This window comes from Eulemur rufifrons, chromosome 3, assembly GCF_041146395.1.
Source record: "Eulemur rufifrons isolate Redbay chromosome 3, OSU_ERuf_1, whole genome shotgun sequence".
Lineage (NCBI taxonomy): Eukaryota > Metazoa > Chordata > Mammalia > Primates > Lemuridae > Eulemur > Eulemur rufifrons.
In genome coordinates, this window is record NC_090985.1 from 76,032,420 (window position 1) to 76,059,471 (window position 27,052).

General features: G+C 43.7%; 1 non-coding gene across 1 annotated transcript; it reads right to left on the reverse strand.

Annotated features, from left to right (window-relative positions):
- Positions 1 to 24,831: 24,831 nt before the first annotated feature.
- LOC138382110 (U7 small nuclear RNA) lies at positions 24,832 to 24,894 on the reverse strand. The gene has a single exon (XR_011233273.1). It is a non-coding gene; the product is annotated as a U7 small nuclear RNA (small nuclear RNA).
- Positions 24,895 to 27,052: the final 2,158 nt, after the last annotated feature.

The window sequence follows — 27,052 nt, forward strand, 5'->3', positions numbered from 1 at the left end:
CAAAGCTCTGTTCCTCCAGAGAAAGACGTTTGCAGTTGAGTTTTTAGTTCTACGGGAACCATCTGCTTCATCTATAATAATGTTCCAGAGCTTTTGTGAATTCATCCTTGGCCTCCTGACTGCTTATTTTAGCAAGGTTTAGATTTTCTAGAAAGTAACAGAAGCATTTACCCTGTGGTTTGCGTGTAATTCACTCTTCAAGCTCTTTTTGAATAGCTGAAGGAGCAGGGGTGATCTGTTCTTCTGCAAAGCCTGCCCGGTGACTTGCCACTCTGAGAATTTTCCTGACCTGCCTTATAACCAGCCCTAAGTCAATCCCTGATGCTAGCAATTGCAAACTTAAAAGGAGCCTAGGATACAAGTTTCAGATTGGCTCCATCTTCAGTCTAGTTGCTTTCAACCACATCAGTGGTTCAGAGTCATTGAAGGAACTTTTGGAAAAATTCAGGTATGTGGGTCTTCCTTGTTCCCAAATCTCCTGAGATGTAGTGGGGGAAGTTGGGGAATAGGGATGTAAGGTGCAGAAGGAGACTGGTGAGTTGGACAGGGGCCAACTCATTCGTGGCCTCTAGGCAGGTGCATATACGTGGATCTTCAATCTAAGAGCCAGGGGAAGCCACTGGAGTCTGGTAGGGAGAGGGAAGACTTCTCAGATATGTCCTTGCTTTTTCAATTGACCTGGCCATAGTGTGGGGACTTGATTGGAGGGTGGCAAAAGTGAATGGAGGTAGCCCAGCTGGAAAGATTTTGAAATAATCCAGGCAGATTGGCCTAGGAATGTGGTGGTAGAGTTAAAGAGGAGCAGACAGATTGGAGAGGCATTCAAGAAGCGAAACCAGTTGAGAGATTTTGGTAATTGGATATAGGAAGGAGGGAAAGGGACGTTATCAAGAATAACTCCCAGATTCCTAGGATTCTGACAAAGGCAGGAATTTGAATATCTGACTAGTCCTTCCTTGGTGATTCCCTGGTGGCTGGCTGAACTTGCCCCGGGACCTGGACGAAGGCCATTCCTGGCAGTGTCATGAATCAGTGGTTCACCAGCATGATGCATCCTGAGGGAGAAGGGGGTACCCACATCACCACAACCTGACTCCCAAAGAAAGATGAAGTCATGGAACCTTTTATGCCTCTTCTAAGCTAGCAAATACAGTTTATAAGTGTTACGAAGGCATTTTATTTAATATCTAGAAACTCAATCATCTAATGATATTTGGAGACATCTGTGCTATGTAAAAATCAAATTGGCAAGGGCAAGTATTTATTTATGGAAATATTTTGCTAATGCCTAAAAAAAAAAGCTACTTAGAAGTGTATCCTAAGTTACGTGAATGTGTGAGTGCAGGTCTACGTGCTTGGGTAGGTACATGTGCATCACAGGCGGTTCTGAGAATCTGATTGCTCTTTCATGTTTCTCCTTCTTAATGCCTTAAAAGCAACATAATACCACCATGTTGGATATGGTTAAAAATCTTTACAAAATAAGTTTGATTTTTAATGTGCAAATGAACAGTTAGTGATTAGTTGAGTCCGGACAGACTGGTAGAGGACCTTCTCTCTCTCAGTTCCATGACTGAGAAAAAGGTCCTGAGAGAAGTGGAGCCGTTTGGTTGGCAATATTTCAGCAGCAACCAAGCGAAGGGTCCAAATTGCAGAGCTTATCCTCTGAGCTGCTACCTTACTCTCCCCAAGTGTTGGATAAATGGACATAGGCCCTCTCCTCCCAGCCAACTCTCCTGAAAAAACCCTTCCCTTTGCAGAGGACGTTTCCTTTGGAAAGAACTTCACAAAGAGCTTGAGTCCTCCATCTTGCCTCGTCTTCTTGTTGAAATGCCTTTACCAGTAAACTGCTGCTAATGAGGTGGTTTTTATCTGGTTTTATTGCCCTTAATTTTATTACCTGCCCAATATAATCTTGGCCCACGCTCCCGGCTTGGAGGCACGGGAGCTCTGTGTCTAGGAAAGCCCCACCCAAGGAGAGATCTTGCTTTCTTGGGTGTGGGCTTGGAGCCAGGCCTGCAGGCTGACGTGTTGGCCCTTCTAACAGCCTAATTTAGGAGCTCTAAACCATTTTATAATATTATTTTCTGGCCCAGGTGGAGTTAGAAATAAACCAGGGAACCAAGATTAAATGAGTCACCAAAGGAAGGAAGCAAACACGAAAGGTCTATGTCTCCTTCTCCCAAGATCATCGGAATCTGCACCTCAGATCTCCGTACTTGCTTTAGTGTCCAACCTCTGAGAAGCGTGCGTGCCCAGGGGAGACGTCAGTCACCTGGAGCCTTGGCTGGTGGCTGACCTCTAGCTAGAGTCCCTCACAGAAGTGAAGTCAAACAACTGGACTAAGAGGGGTGAGGCGGGAGAAGAAACAGCAGCAGATGAGAAACGAGGGAGGAAGTCAAGTTTTGAGTGAGGAGGGGCAGAGTGTTCCCACATCCTTCTTCTGGCACTGGGCCCGATCTTGCCACCTCACTCCTCTGAGGAGACCTCGCTCTCTCTGTCTCCCCCACACACTGCATTTCCAGGGAGTAGGTCTGTCCCCGAGGATCCCAAGTCCTACCTCATCGCCCCCATCACAAATCATGCTTTCAGGCCGGGCGCAGTGGCTCATGCCTGTAATCCTAACACTCTGGGAGGCCGAGGCGGGCAGATCGTTTGAGCTTAGGAGTTCGACACCAGCCTGAGCAAGAGCGAGATCCCGTCTCTACTGAAAATAGAAAGGAATTGGCTGGACAACTAAAAATATATATAGAAAAATTAGCCAGGCATGGTGGCGCATACCTGTCGTCCCAGCTACTCGGGAGGCTGAGGCAGAAGGATTGCTTAAGCCCAGGAGTTTGAGGTTGCTGTGAGCTAGGCTGACACCACTGCACTCACTCTAGCCCCAGCAACAAAGTGAAACTCTGTCTCAAAAAAAAACAAACAAAACAAATCATGCTTCCATATGCAGCTGTCACCACCACTTCAAAAGCCCGGTGTTCCTGCACCCACTGCCTTTTCCACCCCTATAGAACATTCTTCCCAATACCATTTATGTAAGTACGTGTAATAAAACACTTTCAGGTGCTAGTGACTTCTGTGTCAACTTGACTTTACTCTTGCTGCGCTTTCTCGACTGCTCATGGAAAATTTTTCTCTTCCTTCTTTGCTTCCCCCAACCCCCACCCTCACTTTCTGCTGCTGGTTTGACCACAGCCAGCCGCAGGCCTAGAAAATGTGCGTGGGCAGGTGCCAGGCCAGGACTGCTGGAAGCCATGGGGCCCCAGGCTGGGGAATGTGGGGGAGGTTGACAGCGTGTAACCCACAGGCTTTCTCAAAAAGTTTGAGAGAGCTTTGTTTGTTTGTTTGTTTGAATTGTGTTGAGTATATGTAAAAATAGTCATTCTGCATAAGAACAATGTATCTTGCGCTTGCAATGGGCTCCAATGCATTACTATTAAGTGAAAATGCTCTGTGATAACCAGTTGGCAGTGGCTGTGTCTAATCCTGTTTGCTTGTTTGTTTTGTAAGAATATGCATATATATGCTTTTGTATGCATAAGAGTTTTCTAGAAGGGGAAACAAGGAATTGTTTACAGTGATTACCCCTGGAATGAATTGGGTGTGTGTAGGGGTGGAAGGCTTTGTACTTTTTATTGTACATGCTTCCCTGCTGTTTGAATTCAGTTTTTTCACTCTAATGCATGTAGTGCCTTTAAAATAAACAAGTCTAGTCTGTACGTGGTGGTTCACACCTGTAATCCTAGCACTCTGGGAGACCAGAGCAGGAGGATGGCTTGAGCTCAGGAGTTCCAGACAAGACTGAGCAAGTGCCAGACCCAGTCTCCACAAAAAATAGAAAAAAATTAGTTAGGTGTGGTGGCACATGGCTGTAGTCCCAGCTACTTGAGAGGCTGAGGCACGAGGATCACTTGAGCCCAGGAGTTTGAGGCTACAGTGAGCTATGATGATGCCGCTGCATTATACCCAGGGTGACAGAGCAAGACTCTGTCTGAACAAAAAAAAAGGTAGAATCTCAGCTCAGCACCTTACTCCCCATTCACCTACAGGGGTGATTTTGTTTTGCAACTGATTTACTACCCTAGCACTTCATTCATTCACTCATTCATCTAATATTTGTTGAGCACCCACCACATACCAGGCATTGAGGGTATAGCAGTGGAAAACACAAGTAAGGTCTCATTTCTCCTCTAGTTTTTGTCCAAAGTGGGGAGACATATAAAAGAGGAATAAAAAGTATCCAAATGAGGCTGGGCCCAATGGCGCATGCCTGTAATCCCTGCACTTTGGGAAGCCAAGGCAGGAGGATGACTTGAACCCAGGAGTTTGAGACCAGCCTGGGCAACATAGCAAAATCCTGTCTCTACACAAAAAAAATTTTTTTTAATTAGCCAGGCATGGTGGTGCATGCCTGAAGTCCTAGGTACTTGGGAGGCTGAGATGTGAGGATCGCTCAAGCCCAGGAGTTCAAGGTTGCAGTGAGCTATGATCATGCCACTACACTCCCTCCTGGGCAACAGAGCAACACCCTGTCTCAGATAAATAAATAAGTGATTTAAAAATGAGAAAATATCAGGTGGCTGTAATTTAAAAGTCATACAGTACCTTAAATTGGTAAGAATGGGCAGGGCGTAGTGGGTCACGCCTATAATCCTAGCACTCTGGGAAGCTCAGGTAGAAGGATCGCTTGAGGCCAGAGTTTGAGACCAGCCTGAGCAAGAGCAAGACCCTCATCTCTACTTAAAAAAAAAAAAAATAGAAAAAATTAGCTGGGCATGGTGGTGTGTGCCTATAGTCCCAGCTACTTGGGAGGCTGAGGCAGGAGGATTGCTTGAGCCCAGGAGTTGGAGGTTGCTGTGAGCTAGGCTGATGCCACGGCACTCAAGCCCAGGTGACAGAGCAAGATTCTGTCTCAAAAAAAAAAAAAAAATTGTCAAAAATGTGGAGAAAAGCATATATTAATACATTGCGGTGCTGCCTTCTATTATTGGTGGTAATGTACAATGGTGCAGCCACTTTGAAAACTATGTCAGTTCCTTAAAATGTTAAACATAAATTCACCATATCATTTAGCAATTACCTTCCTGACTATCTAATCAAGGGAAATGAAAACATACGGTCACACAGAGACTTAAACACAAATATTCACAGCAGTATTATTCATGATAACCAGAAAAGTGGCAATAATCCAAATGTCCATTAGCTGGTGAATAAACAAAAAGGATTTATCCATACATTGAAATACTATTTAGCAATAAAAGAATAAAATATTGATACTTGTGACAAGGATGAATCTCAAAACCATTGCAAACGCAAAGAAGCCAATCACAAAAGACCACATATTCTGTGATTCCATTTATACGAAATGTCCAGGATAGTCAAACTTATAGAGACAGTAAATCAGTGATCTGATGAGGAATGAGGATTAACTGCAAATGACAAAGAGTGATCTTACTGAGGAGAAGGCAAAGTTATAAAACTAGACAATGGTGACACAGACACAGTTGCACAACTGTGTAAATTAATAAAAAAATAATTGAATTGCATATTTAAAACTGATGAATGTTATTGTATGTTAATGTACCTCTCTAAAGTCACTAAGAAAAAAGCTTTGGAGACTTTTGGCAAAGATACAGAGTAGCTGGGACTGCAGGCTGCCGCCACCTCACTCATCCTGCATTCCTTTCAAAGCCCGTCTTCATTTTAGAGTTTACAAAAGGGAGCCCAGTAAAAATACCAAGATTTATTATTTCTTTTCTTTTTTTTTTTTTTGAGACAGAGTCTCACTCTGTTGCCCAGGCTAGAGTGCCATGGTGTCACCCTAGCTCACAGCAACCTCAAACTCCTGGGCTCAAGCGATCCTCCTGCCTCAGCCTCCCGAGTAGCTGGGACTATAGGCATGCACCACCATGCCCGCCTAATTTTCTCTCTATATATTTTTAGTTGTCCATATAATTTCTTTTTATTTTTAGTAGAGACAGGGTCTCACTCTTGCTCAGGCTGGTCTCGAACTCCTGAGTTCAAATAATCCGCCCCCACCTTGGCCTCCCAGAGTGCTAGGATTACAGGCGTGAGCCACCGCGCCCGGCCAAATACCAAGATTTAGTCTTTTTTTTTTTTTTTTTTTTTTTTTTGAGACAGAGTCTCACTCTGTTGCCCAGGCTAGAGTGAGTGCCGTGGCGTCAGCCTAGCTCACAGCAACCTCAAACTCCTGAGCTCAAGCGATCCTCCTGTCTCAGCCTCCCGAGTAGCTGGGACTATAGGCATGCACCACCATGCCCGCCTAATTTTCTCTCTATATATTTTTAGCTGTCCATATAATTTCTTTCTATTTTTAGTAGAGATGGGGTCTCGCTCTTGCTCAGGCTGATCTCGAACTCCTGAGCTCAAACGATCCGCCCACCTCGGCCTCCCAGAGTGCTAGGATTACAGGCGTGAGCCACCGCGCCCGGCCGCAAGATTTAGTCTTGTTAAGTTTTCATTCAATCATCCACCAGAGCAGTTCAAGGAAGGAATCTTGCATTTTTTATTTCCAATTATGTTGTCTTTGGTGGGAAGAGGGTGAGATTTCTGGTGAATGAACAGTGTTCACCTTCTGAAATGTGTTCCTTTCCCCTGCAGGTGATTTTCACTTTTTGCCTTTACTGTTTGATCTCTGATCTGCTTTTCAATCATCCTCCCCAACTTATTTTGGCCAGCCTCACCCTTGGTTTGATTTTCTCATCACTGTCTCGTCCTTCCACTAACAGACCATCTCTCTCCGCTTGATTTATTTTGTCCTTTGTTTCTGAGGCCCATCTTCTTCCCTACTGTGCCTCCTGGCCTCTCCATTTCTTCCTAGTCCTCCTTTCTAAGAGCAGAAAGGGAGATAAAGATTTTCTTTAATTCTCTCCAGAGTCCTGTGTGGCTGTGCAGCCCGGTGGCAGGTGTTGGAATGTGACTTCAGCACATTCCAACCAACCCGAGCCCTGTTAGGGAAGAATGAGCCCTTGCACAATTAGGGGGAGTGTTTTATGGCCTGTTATTGTTATTCTTATGTTGTCAGACTTTTGGAAGAAACAGAGGATTAATTATTTACAAAGTTGTGATGAAACTTTCACTAAAATACTTTCACACCTAGGGAAAAAGGAGACCTATAAACCAAGCATTTCAAGGAATTTTGAAAAAAAAAATCATCTCTATTTTAATTCTCATTTCTCTCGAACATTCTAATATTAGAGGCAAGAAAAGCTGTGCGAGAGGGAATTATTGGAACTTTTTAAAGGATACTTAATTATTTTTATCATTTTTTTTCTAGCTGCAAATAGAGAGAAATGAAGAATACATTTATTTTAAAGTCTAATCATTTTTTTTTACAGCCTAGGAGGGACTTTCACGAATAATCATAAATTTTCTTCACTTTCAGAGCCCCTGTGTGAAAAAACCATTCCAATAAGAGAGAGATTCTAATCGTTGGTGGTAATTACTTGAAACCCTGAGTCATTAGACGCTATTAATTGTCTGAAATATAACCAGAAGAAAAATAAACATCAGGGAGGAAATCTAGCATGACTACAATTGACTTCAATTACGATCTCTGCAGTCTATAGGAAAATCCCAAAGTCTGTGTTTCAAAATTGATTTCATTAATGTTTAAGTAACTTTTTAGTAATGTTTTAAGTAACTTCATAGTTTAACCAGCTAGCAATCTTTGTTCTTTATTTAACTGGATATGAGTCTAAGACTCTTTTTACCGGTGTTTTTTGGATACCCACTTTTTTTTTTTTAAATCAATGGTGTTCGTGCAGTTAACCTTTAATAGGAAGCCACTCAAGCAGAAAACCTCCAGAGGAGCCAGCAGCCCAGCCACCACTACTGGGCGGGTGGCTGCTAACTCTGCACCCACCACGAGGACCTCCGACCCCCCTCAGTAACATCTGAGGGTTTTTTTGGTTTTTTGTTGTTGTTGTTGTTGTTGTTTTGAGAGAGTCTCACTCTGTTGCCCAGGCTAGAGTGCCGTGACGTCAGCCTAGCTCACAGCAACCTCAAACTCCTGGGCTCAAGCGATCCTCCTGCCTCAGGCTCCTGAGTAGCTGGGACTACAGGCATGCACCACCATGCCCGGCTAATTTTCTCTAGATATATTTTTAGCTGTCCATATAATTTCTTTCTATTTTTAGTAGAGACGGGGTCTCGCTCTTGCTCAGGCTGGTCTCGAACTCCTGAGCTCAAACGATCCGCCCACCTCGGCCTCCCAGAGTGCTAGGATTACAGGCGTGAGCCACCGCGCCCGGCCCTGAGTTTTCATCTGCCGAATGAACTTCTTCCTCTGCTCTGACCACCTTGAACTCCACACAACCAAACCCTGACCCTCAGCTCTTCCTGCCCTAGGTAAACACACCCATCCCTCTGATGGGATTCTTCCCAAATTTGAGGCAATCTGAGTGAGCGCACACCTCCTCTCCTCGAGGCCACCACCCCAGGACACCGACTGAAGTCCTGTGGGTTCCACCTCTGAAGCATGTCTGCTCCCTCCTCTTTCTTTTGTCCTCTCTGCTGCCACCCTGTTTCTGGCAGTAGCTTCCTAACCAGTCGTTTGGCCTCACTTCAATCCACTGCACACTCTGAGGCCCGATCACTCTTTCTCTGCACGTCTCAGACCATTTCACTTCTCGCCTTAAAATCATGGAGGCTCCTTTGCTGCCTGGGGAAGAGGATAACCCTCTGACATCCACGGTCTTCTTCAGAAGGGCTTTGGACACGCCCTGTTTTGTTCCGGGCTTACCTCACATCAATCCACGATGGCACCTTTATACTCCAATCAAGGCAGACCACACACCATTTCCTGAACAAGTCCCTGTGCCTTTCCATGCCCTGACTCTGCCTCTCCTACTCTGCCAGCCACCTATGTCTGCCAGCCTTTACCTGCTCTGGACACTTTTCCCCAGGAAGCATTCCAGGAGTCTTCCTTCCCTGGGGAGTATTTCCTAACCTGCCCTTTGTTCTATTAGCAATGCACAATGCGGTTGAAACTCCGTAGGCAGTAGCAAAATTTTTTGTCTTTAGGGTCATACTTTTTCTCTCTAAACAGACTGAAAGCTCCAGGAGGGCAGGCAACATGTTTTCTTCCTCTTTTGACATAATAGGTAATGAAATATTGTGGAAAGAGTATGCATTTTAGTGCCACGAGGCTTGAATCCTCACTCTGCTACTTACTTGCTGGGTTACCTTGAGGAAATTTACTGAGCCTCTCTGAACCTATTTTTCTCATCTGTAAAATGCGGATACTGACCAGGCACAGTGGCTCACACCTATAATCCCAGCACTTTGGGAAGCTGAAGCAGGAGGATTGCTTAAGGCCAGGAGTTTGAGACCCCATCTCTAAAAAAAATTTTTAAATTAGCCAGGTGTGGTGGCATGCATCTGTAGTCCCAGTTACTCAGGAGGCTGAGGCAGGAGGATGGCTTGATCCCAGGAGTTGGAGGTTGCAGTGAGCTATGATGATGCCACTGCATTCTAGCCTGGGTGACAGAGCAAGACCCTGTCTCAAAAGAAAAAAAAAAAAAAAAGTCATGTGAAAACCCATCATGTCACAATGTTGAGTGTAAGGATCTTCACGCTGAAATTTCTGTAAATGGTTATCTCCCAGTGATGCCAGATGGGATCAGCACAGCCTGCCTCTGCTGCTAATTGCTAATGCCTATAAAATAATCTCCCAAAAAGAGGGGAGGAAAGGTGAGGGGTCAAGTACGAAGGCTCACCTTGATGATCTCATCGATGTCCTGATTTAAATAGTGCCCATATGTAGTTGACTCCCTAATCTATATCTCCCACCCAAATCTCCACTCCAAATTTAACTCACACATTGATCCATCTAAACAAAATGCATACTCAGCCAGAGGTGGTGGTATGTACCTATAATCCCATCTACTTGGAAGGCGAAGGCAGGAGGATTGAGCCCAGGAGTTGAGGTTGCAGTAAGCTAGGATGGCACCACTGGACCCCAGCCTGAGTAAGACAGCAAGACCCTGTCTCAAAAAATTAAAACAAAAATAAAAAACTAAAATGTACAGAAAACCCTTCTCTGTGCCAGACACTGCCCTGAGAAGACACTGCACAAGAGCATCACTGTCCTGTCCTCTGGGAACTCCTGACACAGAGATTTACAGATGCATGCTGGAAAGTTCTACACAGTCTAAGTGCTCTGGAATACATAGGAAGGGCCCCTCACCCGACCCCAGGCCTTAGGAGTTAAGGAAATCTTCCTGGAGGGAGTGACATCTAAACTGAGACCTGAAGGAGGAACAAGATTAAACAGAAAAAGGGGAAGGGAGGAAGTTAAACCCGGAGGTGAGCGAAGGCCAGTGTGTTCAATGAGCTGGAGGAAGTTTAGTGCAAGTGAGAGGAATGAGGACAGGTGGGTCTGGCATGTGGACAGAAAGATGATAGGAGGCTGTGAAAGTTATATTAATTACTTACACAATCACAGTTACTTACTGTGTGTACCTGGTATAAGTATTCAATCTGCATAAACTAATTATTACCATAATCCTACGAGGTAAGTACTCTTAGAATCCCAATTTCTATGATACAGTTATTTTTATTTATTTATTTATTTTTTTTTTTTGAGACAGAGTCTCACTCTGTTTCCCAGGCTAGAGTGCCATGGCGTCAGCCTAGCTCACAGCAACCTCAAACTCCTGGGCTCAAGCAATCTTTCTGCCTCAGCCCCCTGAGTAGCTGGGACTACAGGCATGCGCTACCATGCCCGGCTAATTTTTTTTTATATATATATTTTTAGCTGTCCAGATCATTTCTTTCTATTTTTAATAGAAACGGGGTCTCGCTCTTGCTCAGGCTGGTCTTGAACTCCTGACCTCGAGCGATCCTCCCGCCTCGGCCTCCCAGAGTGCTAGGATTACAGGCGTGAGCCACCGAGCCAGGCCTGATACAGCTATTCATTGACAAGTTTTGAGCAGGGAATGGCTGTGAGCAGGATGTCCCTACAGAGACTTCATGCTCACCCAAGAAAATGGAAGTCATCATTGTTCCTCTTCCAAACCAGCCTCTTGCTCTGTGTGCCCTATGTGTTTAGCTCCTGGCCTCACTATCCTATTGTCCTCCCAGTCTCTGAGCTAGAAGCTGGGGGTCCACCCTTCCCACCCACTTTCAACCCCGCGCGCGCGCGCTCGCTCTCTCTCTCTCTCTCTCTCTCGAGCTTCCTCCAGGCTGCTTCCCCTCCTTCAAATCCACCTCTCTCCAAAATGCAAACCCGACCACGTAAGACTCGACTTTAAACACCAGGGCTTCCCATAGCTCTCGTCGTTACTGGTGGCTTGGATGCTTCCGTGGCAAGGACCCACCACCAGGTGAGGGGCAGCCGTGCGTGACCAGGCTCTGCTCTCAGCCCTTTTCACGAACTGACTCAGTTCTCACAACAATTGTGCTTTACATAGTTGGGGAAACTGAGGAACGGGGACATCAGGTAACTTGCCAAAGGACACAGAGTTAGTGGGACCAGGGCAGGTACCCTGGCTCCAGGGTGTGCACTGCTGGCCTCCACTCTAACATGGGGAGAGTAGAGAAATGCAGGTCCCTGAGATTTGGGAGGAAACAAAATGAAATAAAACTTAACTGAGGCCGGGCGCGGTGGCTCACGCCTGTAATCCTAGCACTCTGGGAGGCCGAGGTGGGCAGATCGTTTGAGCTCAGGAGTTCGAGACCAGCCTGAGCAAGAGCGAGACCCCATCTCTACTAAAAATAGAAAGAAATGATATGGACAGCTAAAAATATATATAGAAAAAATTAGCCGGGCATGGTGGTGCATGCCTGTAGTCCCAGCTTCTCGGGAGGCTGAGGCAGGAGGATTGCTTGAGCCCAGGAGTTTGAGGTTGCTGTGAGCTAGGCTGACGCCACGGCACTCACTCTAGCCTGGGCAACAGAGTGAGACTCTGTCTCAAAAAAAAAAAAAAAAACTTAACTGAAACTCTTTGACATGATTCTGCTGAGCAGTGCTGCCATTTCCCCTTACACACTGGGAGCGTCACAAATGTCCAAGTCCAGCTCCTCAGCGTGGCTCTCACCTACCCCTCCAGGTCCTTTCCGCGCTCTGCCTGACACGTGGTGGCCCTGCAGTCTCACTGCCCTGTCTCCACTCCCAGCCCTCTGCCTGTGTTCACCTGTGACGTTGTAACAGAGACCTCCGTTCTTCCGATGGCGCCTCGGCCTCGGGGACCAGTGCCCAACTTTCAGTAACAATGTGGCCTTCCCTTTTTCCATTTCTCCTGTAGGCTCTGAGCCAGCTTCCTAAGGGCAAGAGCCACACGTTCCTTCCCACTGCCTAGCCCTGTGGCAAGAACAGGGTGGCACTCCCAAAATAATGTTGAAAGTCGGCCACTGGGGTGGGCCTGCTCTTTCTTTTTTTTTTTTTTTGAGACAGAGTCTCACTCTGTTGCCCAGGCTAGAGTGAGTGCCATGGCGTCAGCCTAGCTCACAGCAACCTCAACCTCCTGAGCTCAAGGGATCCTCCTGTCTCAGCCTCCCGAGTAGCTGGGACTACAGGCATGCGCCACCATGTCCGGCTAATTTTTTCTATATATATTTTTAGCTGTCCATATAATTTCTTTCTATTTTTAGTAGAGATGGGGTCTCGCTCTTGCTCAGGCTGGTCTCGAACTCCTGAGCTCAAACGATCCGCCCACCTCGGCCTCCCAGAGTGCTAGGATTACAGGCGTGAGCCACCGCGCCCGGCCGCGCCTGCTCTTTCTAACTCGCCTTCAATTTCCCCCTCTCTATACAGTTTTACAATGTTGTATCAATATTGTAACTCTTTTTTTTCCTTAAAATAGAGAAAAGGTCCATATTAGTTTCATTCATTCATTCAATAAGTATTTAGTTAACTCCTATGCGGTAGGCCGTGCTAGGTGCTGGAACACATATATAGCATAGACTACCTTAAAGATGGCCCCTTTCACTTGCCACATTGAGACTAGACCACAAGGAAATGCAGGCGATGTTGCCCAGCCACTTCCCACAGCAGCCGGTGCACACCTTGTTCATTGCGTCACCCTGATCTGTCCATATGTCTGTCTTTACCTCCAGACCGAGTTCCCTGTAGGCTGGGTCGTTTCTTCCTTCTTACAGCCCAAAGTCTAATGTGATGTCTGTGGAATGGAAATGAATGTGAGTGCTTTTATGAGTTTGTATAGTTCAAATAAGAGCAAAAAAGAAAAAAAAAAGAATTTGAGTGCTTTTCAATAATACAGCACTCATGATATCCAAGTTCCTGTGTGTGTTAATAATGGGCCAAGTATCCTCCTAAATTCTTTCCACACATGATCTCATTTAGTCCTCGAAGATAGGCATTATTCCTATCTCCACTTTCCAAAGAGGAAACTGAGGCTGGCAGCGGCTGTGACTTATCCTGAGACACCCTTCCATGTGGAACCTGTATATTCCTTAGGTCCAGCTATTGGTCTCATCTTTAGTCTTAATTTAGGTATAACCTGAAACTCCCTAATCCTACTAAACTGCCTGTGTCTCTGTGTATCTCTCTGGCATAGAGTGTGCTTGTTTGGAAAAAGAACTTCCAGGCATGTCGTCATTAGGATTTCTATTCCCAACAGAGCTCAGGCATAGAAGAACCTGATCCTATTTTACATCCCACACAGAGGGTTTTAAAGGGGAGGTGCACTGTTCATATTACAGAGGGGGATAGAGGGAAGATACATTTTTCAAAGCAAAGTCAAACTTTTCTCTTATTTTTTTAGGCAGTTTATTTTTTAAAAATTTAAATCTCAGCAACAAAGAAAGGTTTTGTTATGCGAACAGTTTTGTTTGTCCTTCCCCTTTAAAGGAAGAAACCCCTTTCCCTCCCCCCACCCCAAGACTGGATTTAGATAAGCCTAGAGCCAAAACCACCCTATGGATTGCAGAACAATTGGCCTACAGGTGGGGCTTGATGAAAAGCCTTTGAATTCTCAGGGGTCACCTGAGTGCCAGTTTTGCAAAGCCTCCCTCTGTTCTCCCTGGGGGGTTTCTCTCCCTCCCTCCCCACCCCATTTATCTATGCAAAGGTACTTCAGAGAGCGTCTGCTGACTCCCCAGCCTTCCTTCGGTCTCCACCCCTCCCAACCCCACCCACAGCACCCAGATGAGTCCCCGCTGGGCCTGTTACTGATACGCATGGCAAAGGCGGGAGCAGGGTGGGGTGACCCTCCCAGCCCCTTCGGGGAAATCGCAGGTGTCCCTGAGCGCATACCTGCCTCTCTTGATCCCCTTCTCTTGCAATGAGGAAGCGGGCGGCCCCTGAGGCCTCTGACTTTGCTCCCTGCCCAGCCCCCACCCAGTTCCTCCCTGCGCACTGAGCACCCCTCTGGGCCACCAAATACCAAAGTACACCTTACACAACATTTCCATGCCTGATTTTAGAGACACCCAAAATAAAGTGGAAGCAAACTTTCATTTACTAAAAATCCAATATTTTCTCCTCCCAAAATGAACTTGAAATGTAATAGCATATACATTTGTTTATATATTTGTTCATTCACCGAACTCTTTTATTGATCCCCTATCATATGCCTGCCTGATTCGGTGTTTTAGGCACTGATGAAAGTCAAATAAGACCAGGCTTCTTTTTCAAGGAGCAGGAAGTCCCATGGGGGAGACAGAAAAATGAACCATAAAAATCTTCAGTGCAACGTTAAGAGGCACCATGGCTGATCGGTGCGGGTGACTAAGGAACCCAAGGAAAGGCTTCCAGGGTGCCCTGGCCCAGGCTCTTGCATTTCTCCCTCGTCCCCTCTGCGGCTACCTAAGAGAAAGGCAGCAAAACACGACTCTTCCTTGGGGCTCCAAGCTTAAAACGTTTCTTCCTGGGACTTTCCTTTTTTTTTTTAGACAGAATCTCACTTTTTTGGGCTAGTGCTGTGGCATCAGCCTAGCTCACGGCAATCTCATACTCCTGGGCTCAAGCAATCCTCCTGCCTCAGCCTCTCGAGTAGCTGGGACTACAGGGCATGTGCTACAAAGCCTGGCTAATTTTTTCTATTTTTAGTTGCCTGGCTAATTTTTTCTATTTTTTGTAGAGACAGGGTCTCACTCTTGCTCAAGCGACCTTTCTGCCTCAGCCTCAGAGTGCTGGGATTACAGGCACGAGCCACCGCGCCTGCCACTGGAACGTTTGTTCCACGTAGTCACTCACTCCTCTGCTCACACTTTCATTCAACAAATGTTCTCACCTACTCCCACTGCTCCACTTGACTAGCCTTAAAAAAAAAAAAAAAAAAAAAAATGTTCTCTGGGCCCCAGCCGCGTGTTAAGGCCCTGTCTTAGGCACTGGGGAAACTGTGGTGAACAAGATCCTGCCCTCTTGGGGCTGACATCTTCATGGTGGGAAGTCAGAGAATGAATGTGTACATAAATAAACACAAAATAATTTCAGGTCGTGATAAGTGCTGCAAAAAAAAAAAAAAAAAAAAAAAAAAAAAAAACAAACCTGTAAAAGGGCTATAGCTGGAGAGTGCCTGGAAGTCATAGTAGACTATTTATTTCCCGGAGAATGGAAGACCTCTCTAAGGAGGAGAGATGGAGCTGAAGCCCGAATGGCTTAAGAGTCTCCTACGTGAATCATCCTTTTCTTGAGGTCGTGCTTCTCACTGCAGTGAGGGCAGAACAGCTAACGCTAACACAACACACACGCATCAACTAGAGCTTTGCTTTACCGTGGTGCAATGTTTGAGAAAATGAAAAACCTCTTTTCCATGCAAAAATAAAAAGATTTTTTTAAAAAAAAGTTTCACATGCAAAGATCTGGGAAGAGAATGCCAGGCTGAAAAAAACAGGCTACAGTAAGGCCTGAAGATGGGAATGAACTTGGATGCTTAAGAGATGGAGGGGCCGGGCGTGGTGGCTCACGCCTGTAATCCTAGCACTCTGGGAGGCCGAGGTGGGCGGATCGTTTGAGCTCAGGAGTTCGAGACCAGCCTGAGCAAGAGCGAGACCCCATCTCTACTAAAAGTAGAAAGAAATTATATGGACAGCTAAAAAAATATATATAGAAAAAATTAGCTGGGCATGGTGGCGCATGCCTGTAGTCCCAGCTACTCGGGAGGCTGAGACAGGAGGATCCCTTGAGCCCAGGAGTTTGAGGTTGCTGTGAGCTAGGTTGACGCCACGGCACTCACTCTAGCCTGGGCAACAGAGTGAGACTCTGCCTCAAAAAAAAAAAAAAAAAAAAGAGAGATAGAGGAAGACCAGTGCCTGGGAGCACCGGGTCCTGGGGGAGCCGCAGTGGAGGGGAGGAGGCCACAGACTGGAGGGTCAGCCCATGCCAGGCCTGGTAGTGACAAGCAGCATGGATTTTATTCCCAGGACAACGTTGGAGGGAGTAAGGAAGGCTGGATAGATACTTTCAGTTAATTGTTTTCTAAATAAACTAACAGAAAGCTTCCAGTGTACCAGGCTCTTGTCTAACCACTGTGTACATGTTCAAGCATAAGATCCTGAACAACGACCCAGTGAGGTAAGTATTGTTATCCATTTGTGGGAGGAGAAATCGGAGGCCTACTTGACCGGCTAGTCCAAGGGGGATTCAGAGGACAGCGTCGGGATTTGGAATGTAGCATCCTGTGTCCTAATATTCCAGGCCTCAGAACCAGATATTAAATGTTGTGTTTAAATATAAATTTAAAAAAACTAATCCTTTTTTGTCTTCCAACAAAAGTTTTTCAACTTCCCGGAATGTGCATCTGTCTAAAAGTCAAAGAAACCCTTCAGCTCATTCACAGATTCTTTCACTAGGCTTTTCCCAGAGGCAGTTTTGAGGCCCACTTGCCTGGGGCCTGGGCGCGTGCTCCTCGAGTAGTGTTTTGTTTTGTTTTAAATACCCTCAATTAAATGCTGGTAGGACTGTAATCCCTTCTTTGTCCTACTCTGGGCCTTTTAGAAATGTAACCTGGTGGCCTACTATCTCTCTCCTTTGAAATTCTGATGAAATTAATCAGTATTCATGGTTCTCTGTCTGAACCTGGGCTCTCTCTGAAAAGGAGGGACTCTCCAATCAGCCCGGTAGCCCGGAGCTTCTCAAACCTACAAGTGCCCAGGAATCACCTGGGGAGTCTTGTTTAAAATGCAGATTCTGACTCAAAGGTCTATGCAAATTGCCCAAGGAGTTGGAAAAAAAAAAAAAAAGGTCTGGACTGGGGCTGTTTTTCTAACTTGCTCCCAGGTGATGCCGAAGGCTGCTGGTGTTTGTCTATGCCTGGAATGGCAAGGCGCTAACCCAAACCGTTTCACCTGGCAGGACAGTTTTTCTGGGCTAGGAAAAATGAGGCCTAGCTCTTTTCCCCAGGAGTAGCTGCTAGCAGGCAAACTACCAACCCATAATCTCTCAAAATCATTTTATGCAACTAGTGTACGAAAGCACAGTTTAGGGGCATCGCCAAGTGAGTTGGCCCAAAGTTGATATGTGAAAATAGAGACGTCATTTATGAGACATAAGAAGGAATTATGCCTTAAATAATGAGTTGACTATGTCTTGCAGCAAGTAAAAAAAATAATGTGTGTCCTTTGAACTAGTTTCTGCTTTCATGTATATTTGTCTTATGTTTTTAATAGAATATGAAAAATTTTTAATTTATAAGCTGTAAAATTTAGTAGTATAAATCAAGCCTCAGAGTAGATACGATTCTTTGTTACATTCTTCTGTGCATTTGGGAATTTAAAAAAATTAAAAATCGATTGGCCGGGCATGGTGGCTCACGCCTGTAATCCTAGCACTCTGGGAGGCCGAGGCGGGTGGATAGCTCAAGGTCAGGAGTTCGAGACCAGCCTAAGCAAGAGTGAGACCCTGTCTCTACTAAAAAAAATAGAAAGAAATAATCTGGCCAACTAAAAATATATATAGAAAAAATTAGCTGGGCATGGTGGCGCATGCCTGTAGTCCCAGCTACTCGGGAGGCTGAGGAAGTAGGATTGCTTAAGCCCAGGAGTTTGAGGTTGCTGTGAGCTAGGCTGACGCCACGGCACTCTAGCCCGGGCAATAGAGTGAGACTCTGTCTCAAAAAAAAAAATATATATATATATATCGATTATTGTTAGCTCCACTCTACCCCATCCCATGCCCCATCCGTTGTTACTGCTACACCTGGAAGGCCCCTTGATCAAGTTCTCCACTCCCACAGCACCTGTGCTAAGGGAGTCATGTAAGGTGTTCGTGGTCTCTGCTCTACACTAGGGCAACTTCCAAACTGATTTCACCGTGTATTTTCTTTCCCACCCCAGACAGCACAACTTCGATCAAACCATACCTCTGCTCAGAGCCCTCAGCAGCTCCCCCACTGGCCAAAGAAAACCCAAACTCAGAAGTGTGGCACTGAGGGTCTTTTTTTTCTGGCCCCTCTACCTTTTTAGGTTGGTGCAAATTATTTAACCTCTCTGAGTCACAATTATTCATTCGTTCATTTATTTATTTATTTATTTATTTATTTTTTTTGAGACAGAGTCTCACTCTGTTGCCCAGGCTAGAGTGAGTGCCGTGGCGTCAGCCTAGCTCACAGCAACCTCAAACTCCTGAGCTCAAGCGATCCTCCTGTCTCGGCCTCCCGAGTAGCTGGGACTACAGGCATGCACCACCATGCCCGGCTAATTTTTTCTATATATATTTTTAGCTGTCCATATAATTTCTTTCTATTTTTAGTAGAGGTGGGGGTCTCACTCTTGCTCAGGCTGGTCTCGAACTCCTGAGCTCAAACGATCCGCCCACCTCGGCCTCCCAGAGTGCTAGGATTACAGGCGTGAGCCACCGCGCCTGGCCTCGTTCATTTATTTATTTATTGAGACAGGGTCTTGCTTTGTGGCCTGGGCTAGAGTGCAGTGGCGTCATCATAGCTCACTGCCACCTCAAACTCCTGGGCTCAAGTGGTCCTCCTGACTCAGCAGGGACTACAGGCACATGCCACCACACCAAGCTAATTTTTATTTTTGGTAGAGATGGGTCTTGCTGTTGCCAGGCTGGTCTCTAACTCCTGGCCTCAAGCAATCTTTCTGCCTTCCAAAGTGCTAGGATCGTAGGCCTGAGCCACCACCCCCAGCCAGGAATAAATGTAACCTAGGAAGGAAAATATTTGTCCTACAAAACATGATGAAAGAAATTTTAAAAGACACAAATAAATGGAGAGACATCCCACATTCATGGATTGGAAGACTTAATACTGTTAAAATGTCCATGATATTCAAATTGATCTACGGATTCATCACTGTTCCCATCAAAATCCCAGTGCCATTTTTTTCCACAGAGATAGAAAAAACAAATCTGAAATTCTTTTTGTTTGTTTGTTTGTTTTTAGACACACGTTCATCACTTGAACTCCTGGGTTCAAGTGATGCTCCTGCCTTCGCCTCCCACAGTGCTGGGAGCTCACATTACAGGCATGAGCCACTACACACTGGTCTTCAGACCTAAAATTCATACAGAACCATAAAAGACCCAGAATAACCAAAGCAATCTTGAGAAAGAACAAAGCTGGAGGCCTCACACTTCATGATTACTTATTCTTAAATCTACTGAGCACTTTAGTAACTTTGCCCATTTGCTGAAGTCTGTAGCTATGCCTGGCATTCTAGCCCCCACCTCTTGCATTTCCTTTCTTTGCTTACAGCTTTACATTTATTTGTGTAACTGTCTGATGAATGACCATGTTCCAAACTAGACTGAAAATTCCATGATGGCAGCAGGCACATTGTCCATTGTGTGTCACGCTGTGTCCCTGGCCTCCAGCTCTGGGCCTAACACATACAATAGTCAATTAAAAAATTCATTTCAGCGAAAACAAGCCCAGTTGACTATCATCTTTTCTTAATCTTTTCTATTTTTTCCAACTTACCTCACCTACTGGTCTTTTTCAGCATAACTCAATTGGTCTTGTTCAATGGTTGACAATAAATAGTACCCTCTTAAAATGGCATCACGTACATACAATATGAACTTATCTGGATTATAAGGAATAAATAAGAAAAAGAAGTGAAAGAATCAAAGAAAAATAACATGGTAATGAATGACAGTGATGCTCCCAAACAATGAGACACGCAAGTTATCACAAAGTATGGTTTAAACGACAATGAGTGACTTTATGATCTTGGAGCCAGGCAAGAGGGTAGTGGTGGTATTTCCAAAAAGTCAAAAGTTGAGAACCCTAGAAAAACAATATAGAGTTAGTAGCTTCTTCCTCTATCATAAATGCAAGCATATGGCATACTCACATATACTATATTTGGAAGCTGATTTAAGCATTTTCAAGGATTATTGTGACTTGGCACAATTTTTACCTTCAAAATCTAACCACTACCAACCCCATAAAATTAAACTCCACTAAGCTGTAAAGCACTTTGAGGAAAAATCTGAGTTTTTTTGTACCTTGGCATGGTCATATATCATAAGATGGAAAATAACTTAAAAATCAGAGTATCTTCAGAGCCAAGCAATTCTTTTTGGCTACACATTAAAACTTACTGAATTAACATATGTTTGTCAAAAACTGGTACTATTGAATCTCATCAATGAATTCAACATCTCCATGCACTTGTTAAAAAGATTCTATAGTGCTATAAGTATGCGAGATTTTGCCAAGTTCTGAAAACATTTTTGGGACAGTTTCAGTACTGAATGGAATTATGTATTTATTACCTAGATTACATAAGCTATCCATTCTTTGTGTTAAAAAAAAGGAAGAGAAAGCAAAAAAAGATACATACTTAAGCGACAAGGATTAAAAAAATCCAATATTACCCAACTACCCAGAGATACCAATTACTAATATTTTTGGTTTAAAATTGTTAGTATATTTTTTCAGTATGTTTCCCCTCCTAATGTACATTTTTATTTTACACTAATGGTTATGAAAACGAATCACAGAATGTTAGCACTGACTGATTGTAGCCTAAGCCCTTCATCTGACAGATGCAGAAACTGTAACACTCTTTCCTGAGGGTAGAACATGGCTGCACTGTAATTATAGCAACTTTGAAAATATGAAGCCTTTGGGTCACAGAATATAACTTCATGTTCTTGCATGTTCACATCACAGAGGCACAGACTCCAAACACTTACTCTGGTCTAGAACAAAAAAAAAAAAAAAAAAATACACAACAGGGGGTAAAATTCAAAAAATAAAAAATACAGAAAAGGTGAAATTAAATTAAAGAAGATTCAAATCAGACTGATAACGATGTCACTTATTCATGCTAGAAATGTGCTTCTGAGGAAGAGTTAGAAAAACTACATTGTAATTCCCACTCTGCTATTGACAAGACGTGTGACTTCGGTAACTTCCCTGTGCCTATTTTCTCATCTGTAAAAATGGGAATTATCCCATTTTCCATTCAAGTGTCATGCAAAATGAGGTGTTGTTCAAAGCAAGAAAGAGGAGTACTAAATGCATACACTAAAGTCTAACAAATCATGCTGTTCTAGTTGTGTTTAAAATGTTTTTAATTAAAAAAATAAAGTCTAACAAATCATAAATCTCCTTGCTGCTCCTCAGGCTACAAAGCTTTTCCCTACTTGATATCTCTCCTAATTTGAATTGATGTTTTATGTGTGTTTTCATATCACTATATGCATATCTCCACACAATTATCACATTGTATTGTCATTCTAGGTTTCTAGTTCTGTCTCCCCCACTAGATAACAAACTCTTTCATGATGGGAATTGAGTTTTTTTCAGTAGGAGGCTTGGGGGACCTCCCCTTAGCCTGCTCCTAATCTCCATCAGCCCCCCACCAAGACAAGCTTCCTCCACCCCTCACTCAGGATTTGCCAACCAGATCCCAACCTGAAGGCTCACTCCCCACCAGGGAGAATTTTTAGAAGCATCATTAACCCTCTTCTTTTTATATCTCCAGCATTTACAATAATGCCTGGCAGCTAACACTGTAGACAGTCAGTGAAAGTTGGTTGAGGGATGAATGGATGAGACAACTGAATTATTATGTCAGTCTTTAAGAATGCGCTCTTCCTGTCAGTCAAGGCCCCCTCTATGTAAATGTCTGAAATCTGATGGTTTGACAATTGCAGTTTGATTATTCAAGGACAGTTGTGACTTGTAATAACTTGTGACTTTGCTGAGGAAGGAATGCAAATGAAGCAGGGGCCAGGAGGGGTCAGGACCCAGGCCCTCTTCCTCCTGGGTTAGCCCTCCCAGCTCCCTGCTCCTGCCCAGCTCTGTTATCTGCGACTCTGTCATATGTTCAGGGAAGCCAGGAATCTGATCCTTTGACTCTGAAGTCCAAGTTCTTCGACAGCTCTCAAAAAGGAGTAGAATTTTCAAAGCATTTTGTTACCTCTTTTGATTCTCACAACTCAGACAGTATGGGTACAGTTATACTTATTTGTGAAGAGGCTCAGAGAGATCAAATGATTTGCTGAAGGTCACTCAGCTGATGAGTGGCAGAGAGGACCCTAGAAATCAAGATCCCCAACTCCAAATAAATGCTCTTTTCTCTTTACCATGAACCAAGAATGTTGGACAAAGAAACCACCCAATAAATTTATTAGATATATGCAGAAAAAATAAAAGCCAGTAAAAGGAGCAGCAGAGGGGGCATTGGGGTCAGGTATGTGTGTAAAATTTGTTCTGTACAGGAACTTTTTAGAGATTTAACAAATATTAGTTGATTTAATAAATCAACTAAAACGTGGTTTCCATAGTAGGACTCACTAAAAATCCATCTGGGTGTGCCTGGAGGAGAGCTTTGGCTAAGTTTATCAGATGATTTTCCTGCCACAACAGGTAGTTGAGAGCAGGACTTATTAGAATACCATTTGATCCAGCAATCCCACTACTAGGTATCTACCCAAAGGAACAAAAGCAATTCTATAATAAAGACATCTGCACTCGAATGTTTATAGGAGCACAATTCACTATTGCAAGGATGTGGAAACAACTCAAGTGCCCTTCAATCCGTGAGTGGACTAATAAAATATGGTATATGTATACTATGGAATACTACTCAATTACAAAAACAATAGTGATCCAGCACCTCTTATATTATCCTGGCTAGAGCTTGAGCCCATCCTTTGAAGCGAGTTATAACCAGAATGGAAAAATAAGCACCACATGTACTCGCCATCAAATTGGTACTAACTGATCAACACTAAGGTGCTCACATGGTAGTAATATTCATTAAGTGCTGGGGGAGTGGAGGTGGGTAAACTCACAACAAATGGATGTGGTGCGCATTGTATGGGGGAAGGGCACGTCTCTAGCCGCCCTGGCTTGGGTGAGGCAAAGTCATCACTTGTAGCCAAAATGTTTGTACCCCCATAATATCCTGAAATAAAAAATAAAAATAAAAGAAGTATGATTTGGTACGCGGTACAGAGAGGCAGAAGAACAGGATGCAGTTCCCTGAAGTACAGAGAAGCCACCCCTGAGAATCGTCCTGGGGACCCCACCATCTGGAGATGCCAAAGAGTGGTGGTGTCCAAACTGAGGAAGCACCCGCGCCCAGTACAGCAGGGCCGGCGAACGGCCAGCACGTGAGCCTCCAAGGCCGGGGCTCCCGCTCTGCTCCCCTGCTTTCTGAGATCCCTCACAGCTCCACTTAATAGAAAAATATTAACTTAAAAATAGTACAGATGGTGTGCCATTTACAGCTAAAGTCACTGGGTGGGTTGATTTTAGCAATTTAGTATTTTGGTAAAGTATACAGGCTCTGGAGACAGACAGGATGTGTATCCCAGCTCAGCTACTTATAATGCTACGTGTATGGGCTGGCAGGGTGGCTCACACCTGTAATCCTAGCACTCTGGGAGGCCGAAGTGGGTGGATTGTTTGAGCTCAGGAGTTTGACACCAGCCTGAGCAAGAGCGAGAGCCCATCTTTTTGAAAATAGAAAAAAATTAGCTGGGTAACTAAAAATAGAAAAATTAGCCTCTGGTGATGTATGCTGTAGTCCCAGCTACTCGGGAGGCTGAGGCAGCAGGATCGCTTGAGCCCAGGAGTTTGAGGTTGCTGTGAGCTAGGTTGATGCCATGGCACTCTAGCCCAGGCAACAGAGTAAGACTCTGTTGAAAAAAAAAAAAATACTATGTGTATGATTCCGGGCAAATTACATAGCCCCTCTGGACCTCAGATTCCTCTTCTGTAAAATGGGGGTGATAATTCCTGCTTCATAAAATTGTTGGGACCATTAAACAACTTAATACAGTATTTATGTGCCTAGATCAGTAACAACACATGATAGAATAATTAGCTATTGTTACTACACTGGTGCCTATGGAACTTTCATTATCCATTAACGATTAGAAGAAAAATACAAAGGTGAGAACCTTGGGTCAATTCTTTAATTAGTTTAAAAATTGAGACTCTGTCTCAAGAAAAATTTAAAATTATTGCTCTTTGGGGGAGGGAGGGGAAAAATAAAAAATAAATAAATAAAATTATTGCTGTGTGAAAGAAATAGTTAAAATGAAAGAGATAAGCCACAGACTGGATATATTTTTGCAAAACATATATCTGATAAAGAGCTTATACTCAATTTATAAAGAATATTTACAATTCAATAGTAAGATGAATAACCCAAAAAAAAATGGGCAAAAAATTTGAAAAGGTACATCACAAACGAAGCTATATGAATAACCAATAAACACATGAAAATATGTTCAACATCGCTAGTCATCAGAGAAGAGCAAATTAAAACCACAAGGGGATATTTGGAAGCACACAGATACATAAATGTTTAGAGCTGTTATAGACATATAATGGCATCATTCTTTAAATTTTATTTATTCATACAATGTTGTGAATATGTTGTTAGAATAATATTTGCTAGACTTTCTTTATTTTCCCTGCATGGGAGTTTTCTGGTGAAAACCAGAAAATCTGCTAGATAAATTCTAAAGGAGATGTAACATTTATTAGACTTTCTTGAATACTGTCTCTCTCTCTATATATATATACAAATGAACTTGGAATATGTATGTACTATATATACATTTTTAAGAAACATTAAAAATGATTTATTTTTTTGAGAAAGAGTCTCGCTCTGTCACCCTGGGTAGAGTACGGTGGCATCATTGTACGTAACTCACTGTAACGTCAAACTCCTGGGCTCAAGCAATCCTCTTGCCTCAGCCTCCCGAGTAGCTGGGACTACAGGTGTGCATCACAACACCTGGCTAATTTTTCTATTTTTAGTAGAGATGGGGTCTCACTCTTGCTCAGGCTGGTCTCCAACTCCCGGCCTCAAGCAATCCATCTGCCTCGGCTTCCCAGAGTGCTAGGATTACAGGCATGAGCCATCTCACCTGGCCATTTTTTATTCTTATGTAATCTTATAATATATTCTTATATAATCTTATAAGATATACAATCTTACAAAACTTTTAAAATTAGTTTTAAGTAATAAAAAGTGTTTCATGGAAAAATATCAATGAGATACCACTACACATTCACAAGAGTGGCTAAAAATTTAAAAGACAGACAATACCAAGTGTTGGCAAGGATGTGGAGGCACTGGACTCTTATTCATTGCTAGTGGGAATGCTACAGTGTGCAGCCACTTAGGAAAACAGCATAGAGTGCCTTATAAGGTCTCCAGCCTGGACAATATAGTGAGACCCCATCACTACAACAATTTTTTTAAAAAAATTAGTTATGTGTGGTGGCATGTGCCTGTAGTCCTGCTACTAGGGAGGTCGAGGCAGGAGAATCATTTGAGCCTAGGAGTTTGAGGCTGCAGTGAGCTATCATCATGCCACTGCACTCCAGCCTAGGTGACAGAGCGAGACCCTGTCTCTAAAAAAAAATAAAGTTAAACACACATTCACCATATGGCCCAGCAATCCTACTCCTAGGGAATTACCCAAGTAAAATGAAAACATATGTCCACATAAACACATAGACATGAATGTCCATACAGCAGTATTCATAACAGCCAAAAACTAGAAGCAATCCAGGTATCCATCACTAGGGAGAACAGATAAACTGTGGTATACTCATAAAACAAAATATTATGCAGCAATAAAAAGGGATGAACAATGACACATGCAACAACATGGATGAATCTCGAAAACATTATGCTGAGTGGAAAAAGCATCATACCAAAGAGCACAGATCACGATTCTTATGGTGGAGAGATTTAAAATATTGGTTGCTCTCACCTGGTAACAATAGAAGAAAGAAAACATAATAGAAAAATAAAGAATGAAATTATTGGAAGTTTCTGCAGGGATAGGGAGGAGAAAAAAAACTCCAGACTGAGGTCAAAACTTTTTTTAGGAAGTGAACTGCTCCCCTCTTCTCTTACTTAATTCTTAAATGGCTTAGTTTGCTATTCAGTTAGTTTCTTCAAATAGCTCTTGTTCCTTGTTTCAGCAAATTTTAGCTCCTGTACTGGCACTTTGGTCTCAGAGAGTTGAAAGTTTTGACAAGTAAGTTGAAGACTGCATCAGAGGAACACAATGTGGAACAGCATGCCTTGCTGGCCTTCCAAATGTTTCCCAGGGGTCACAATTTCACCTGGTCAGTTTTACAAAAGAGCACTAATGAACTAGACTTATAGCTCATAGCATGAACAGATCTGAAAAGTTAAGATAAAACACATGTAGTATAATGTCATTTATGCAAAATTTTAAAAGATACACACTGCACTTTTTTTTTTTTTTTGAGACAGAGTCTTGCTCTGTTGCCAGGGCTAGAGTGAGTGCCGTGGCGTCAGCCTAGCTCACAGCAACCTCAAACTCCTGGGCTTAAGCGATCCTACTGCCTCAGCCTCCCAAGTAACTGGGACTACAGGCATGTGCCACCATGCCCGGCTAATTTTTTCTATATGTATTTTTAGTTGGTCAGATATTTTCTTTCTATTTTTAGTAGAGACAGGGTCTCGCTCTTGCTCAGGCTGGTACACACTGCATTTTGATTGTAGAATCATATATATTGAAAAAATAAACAGACAGGAAATGCATGTACTAACTTCAGGATGTTGGTTGCTTCTGGGGACAGAGAGGAATAGGGCTGGAGTAAAGTACAAAAGGAACATCAGTTGTACCTAAACTTATTTGCTATCTATCAAT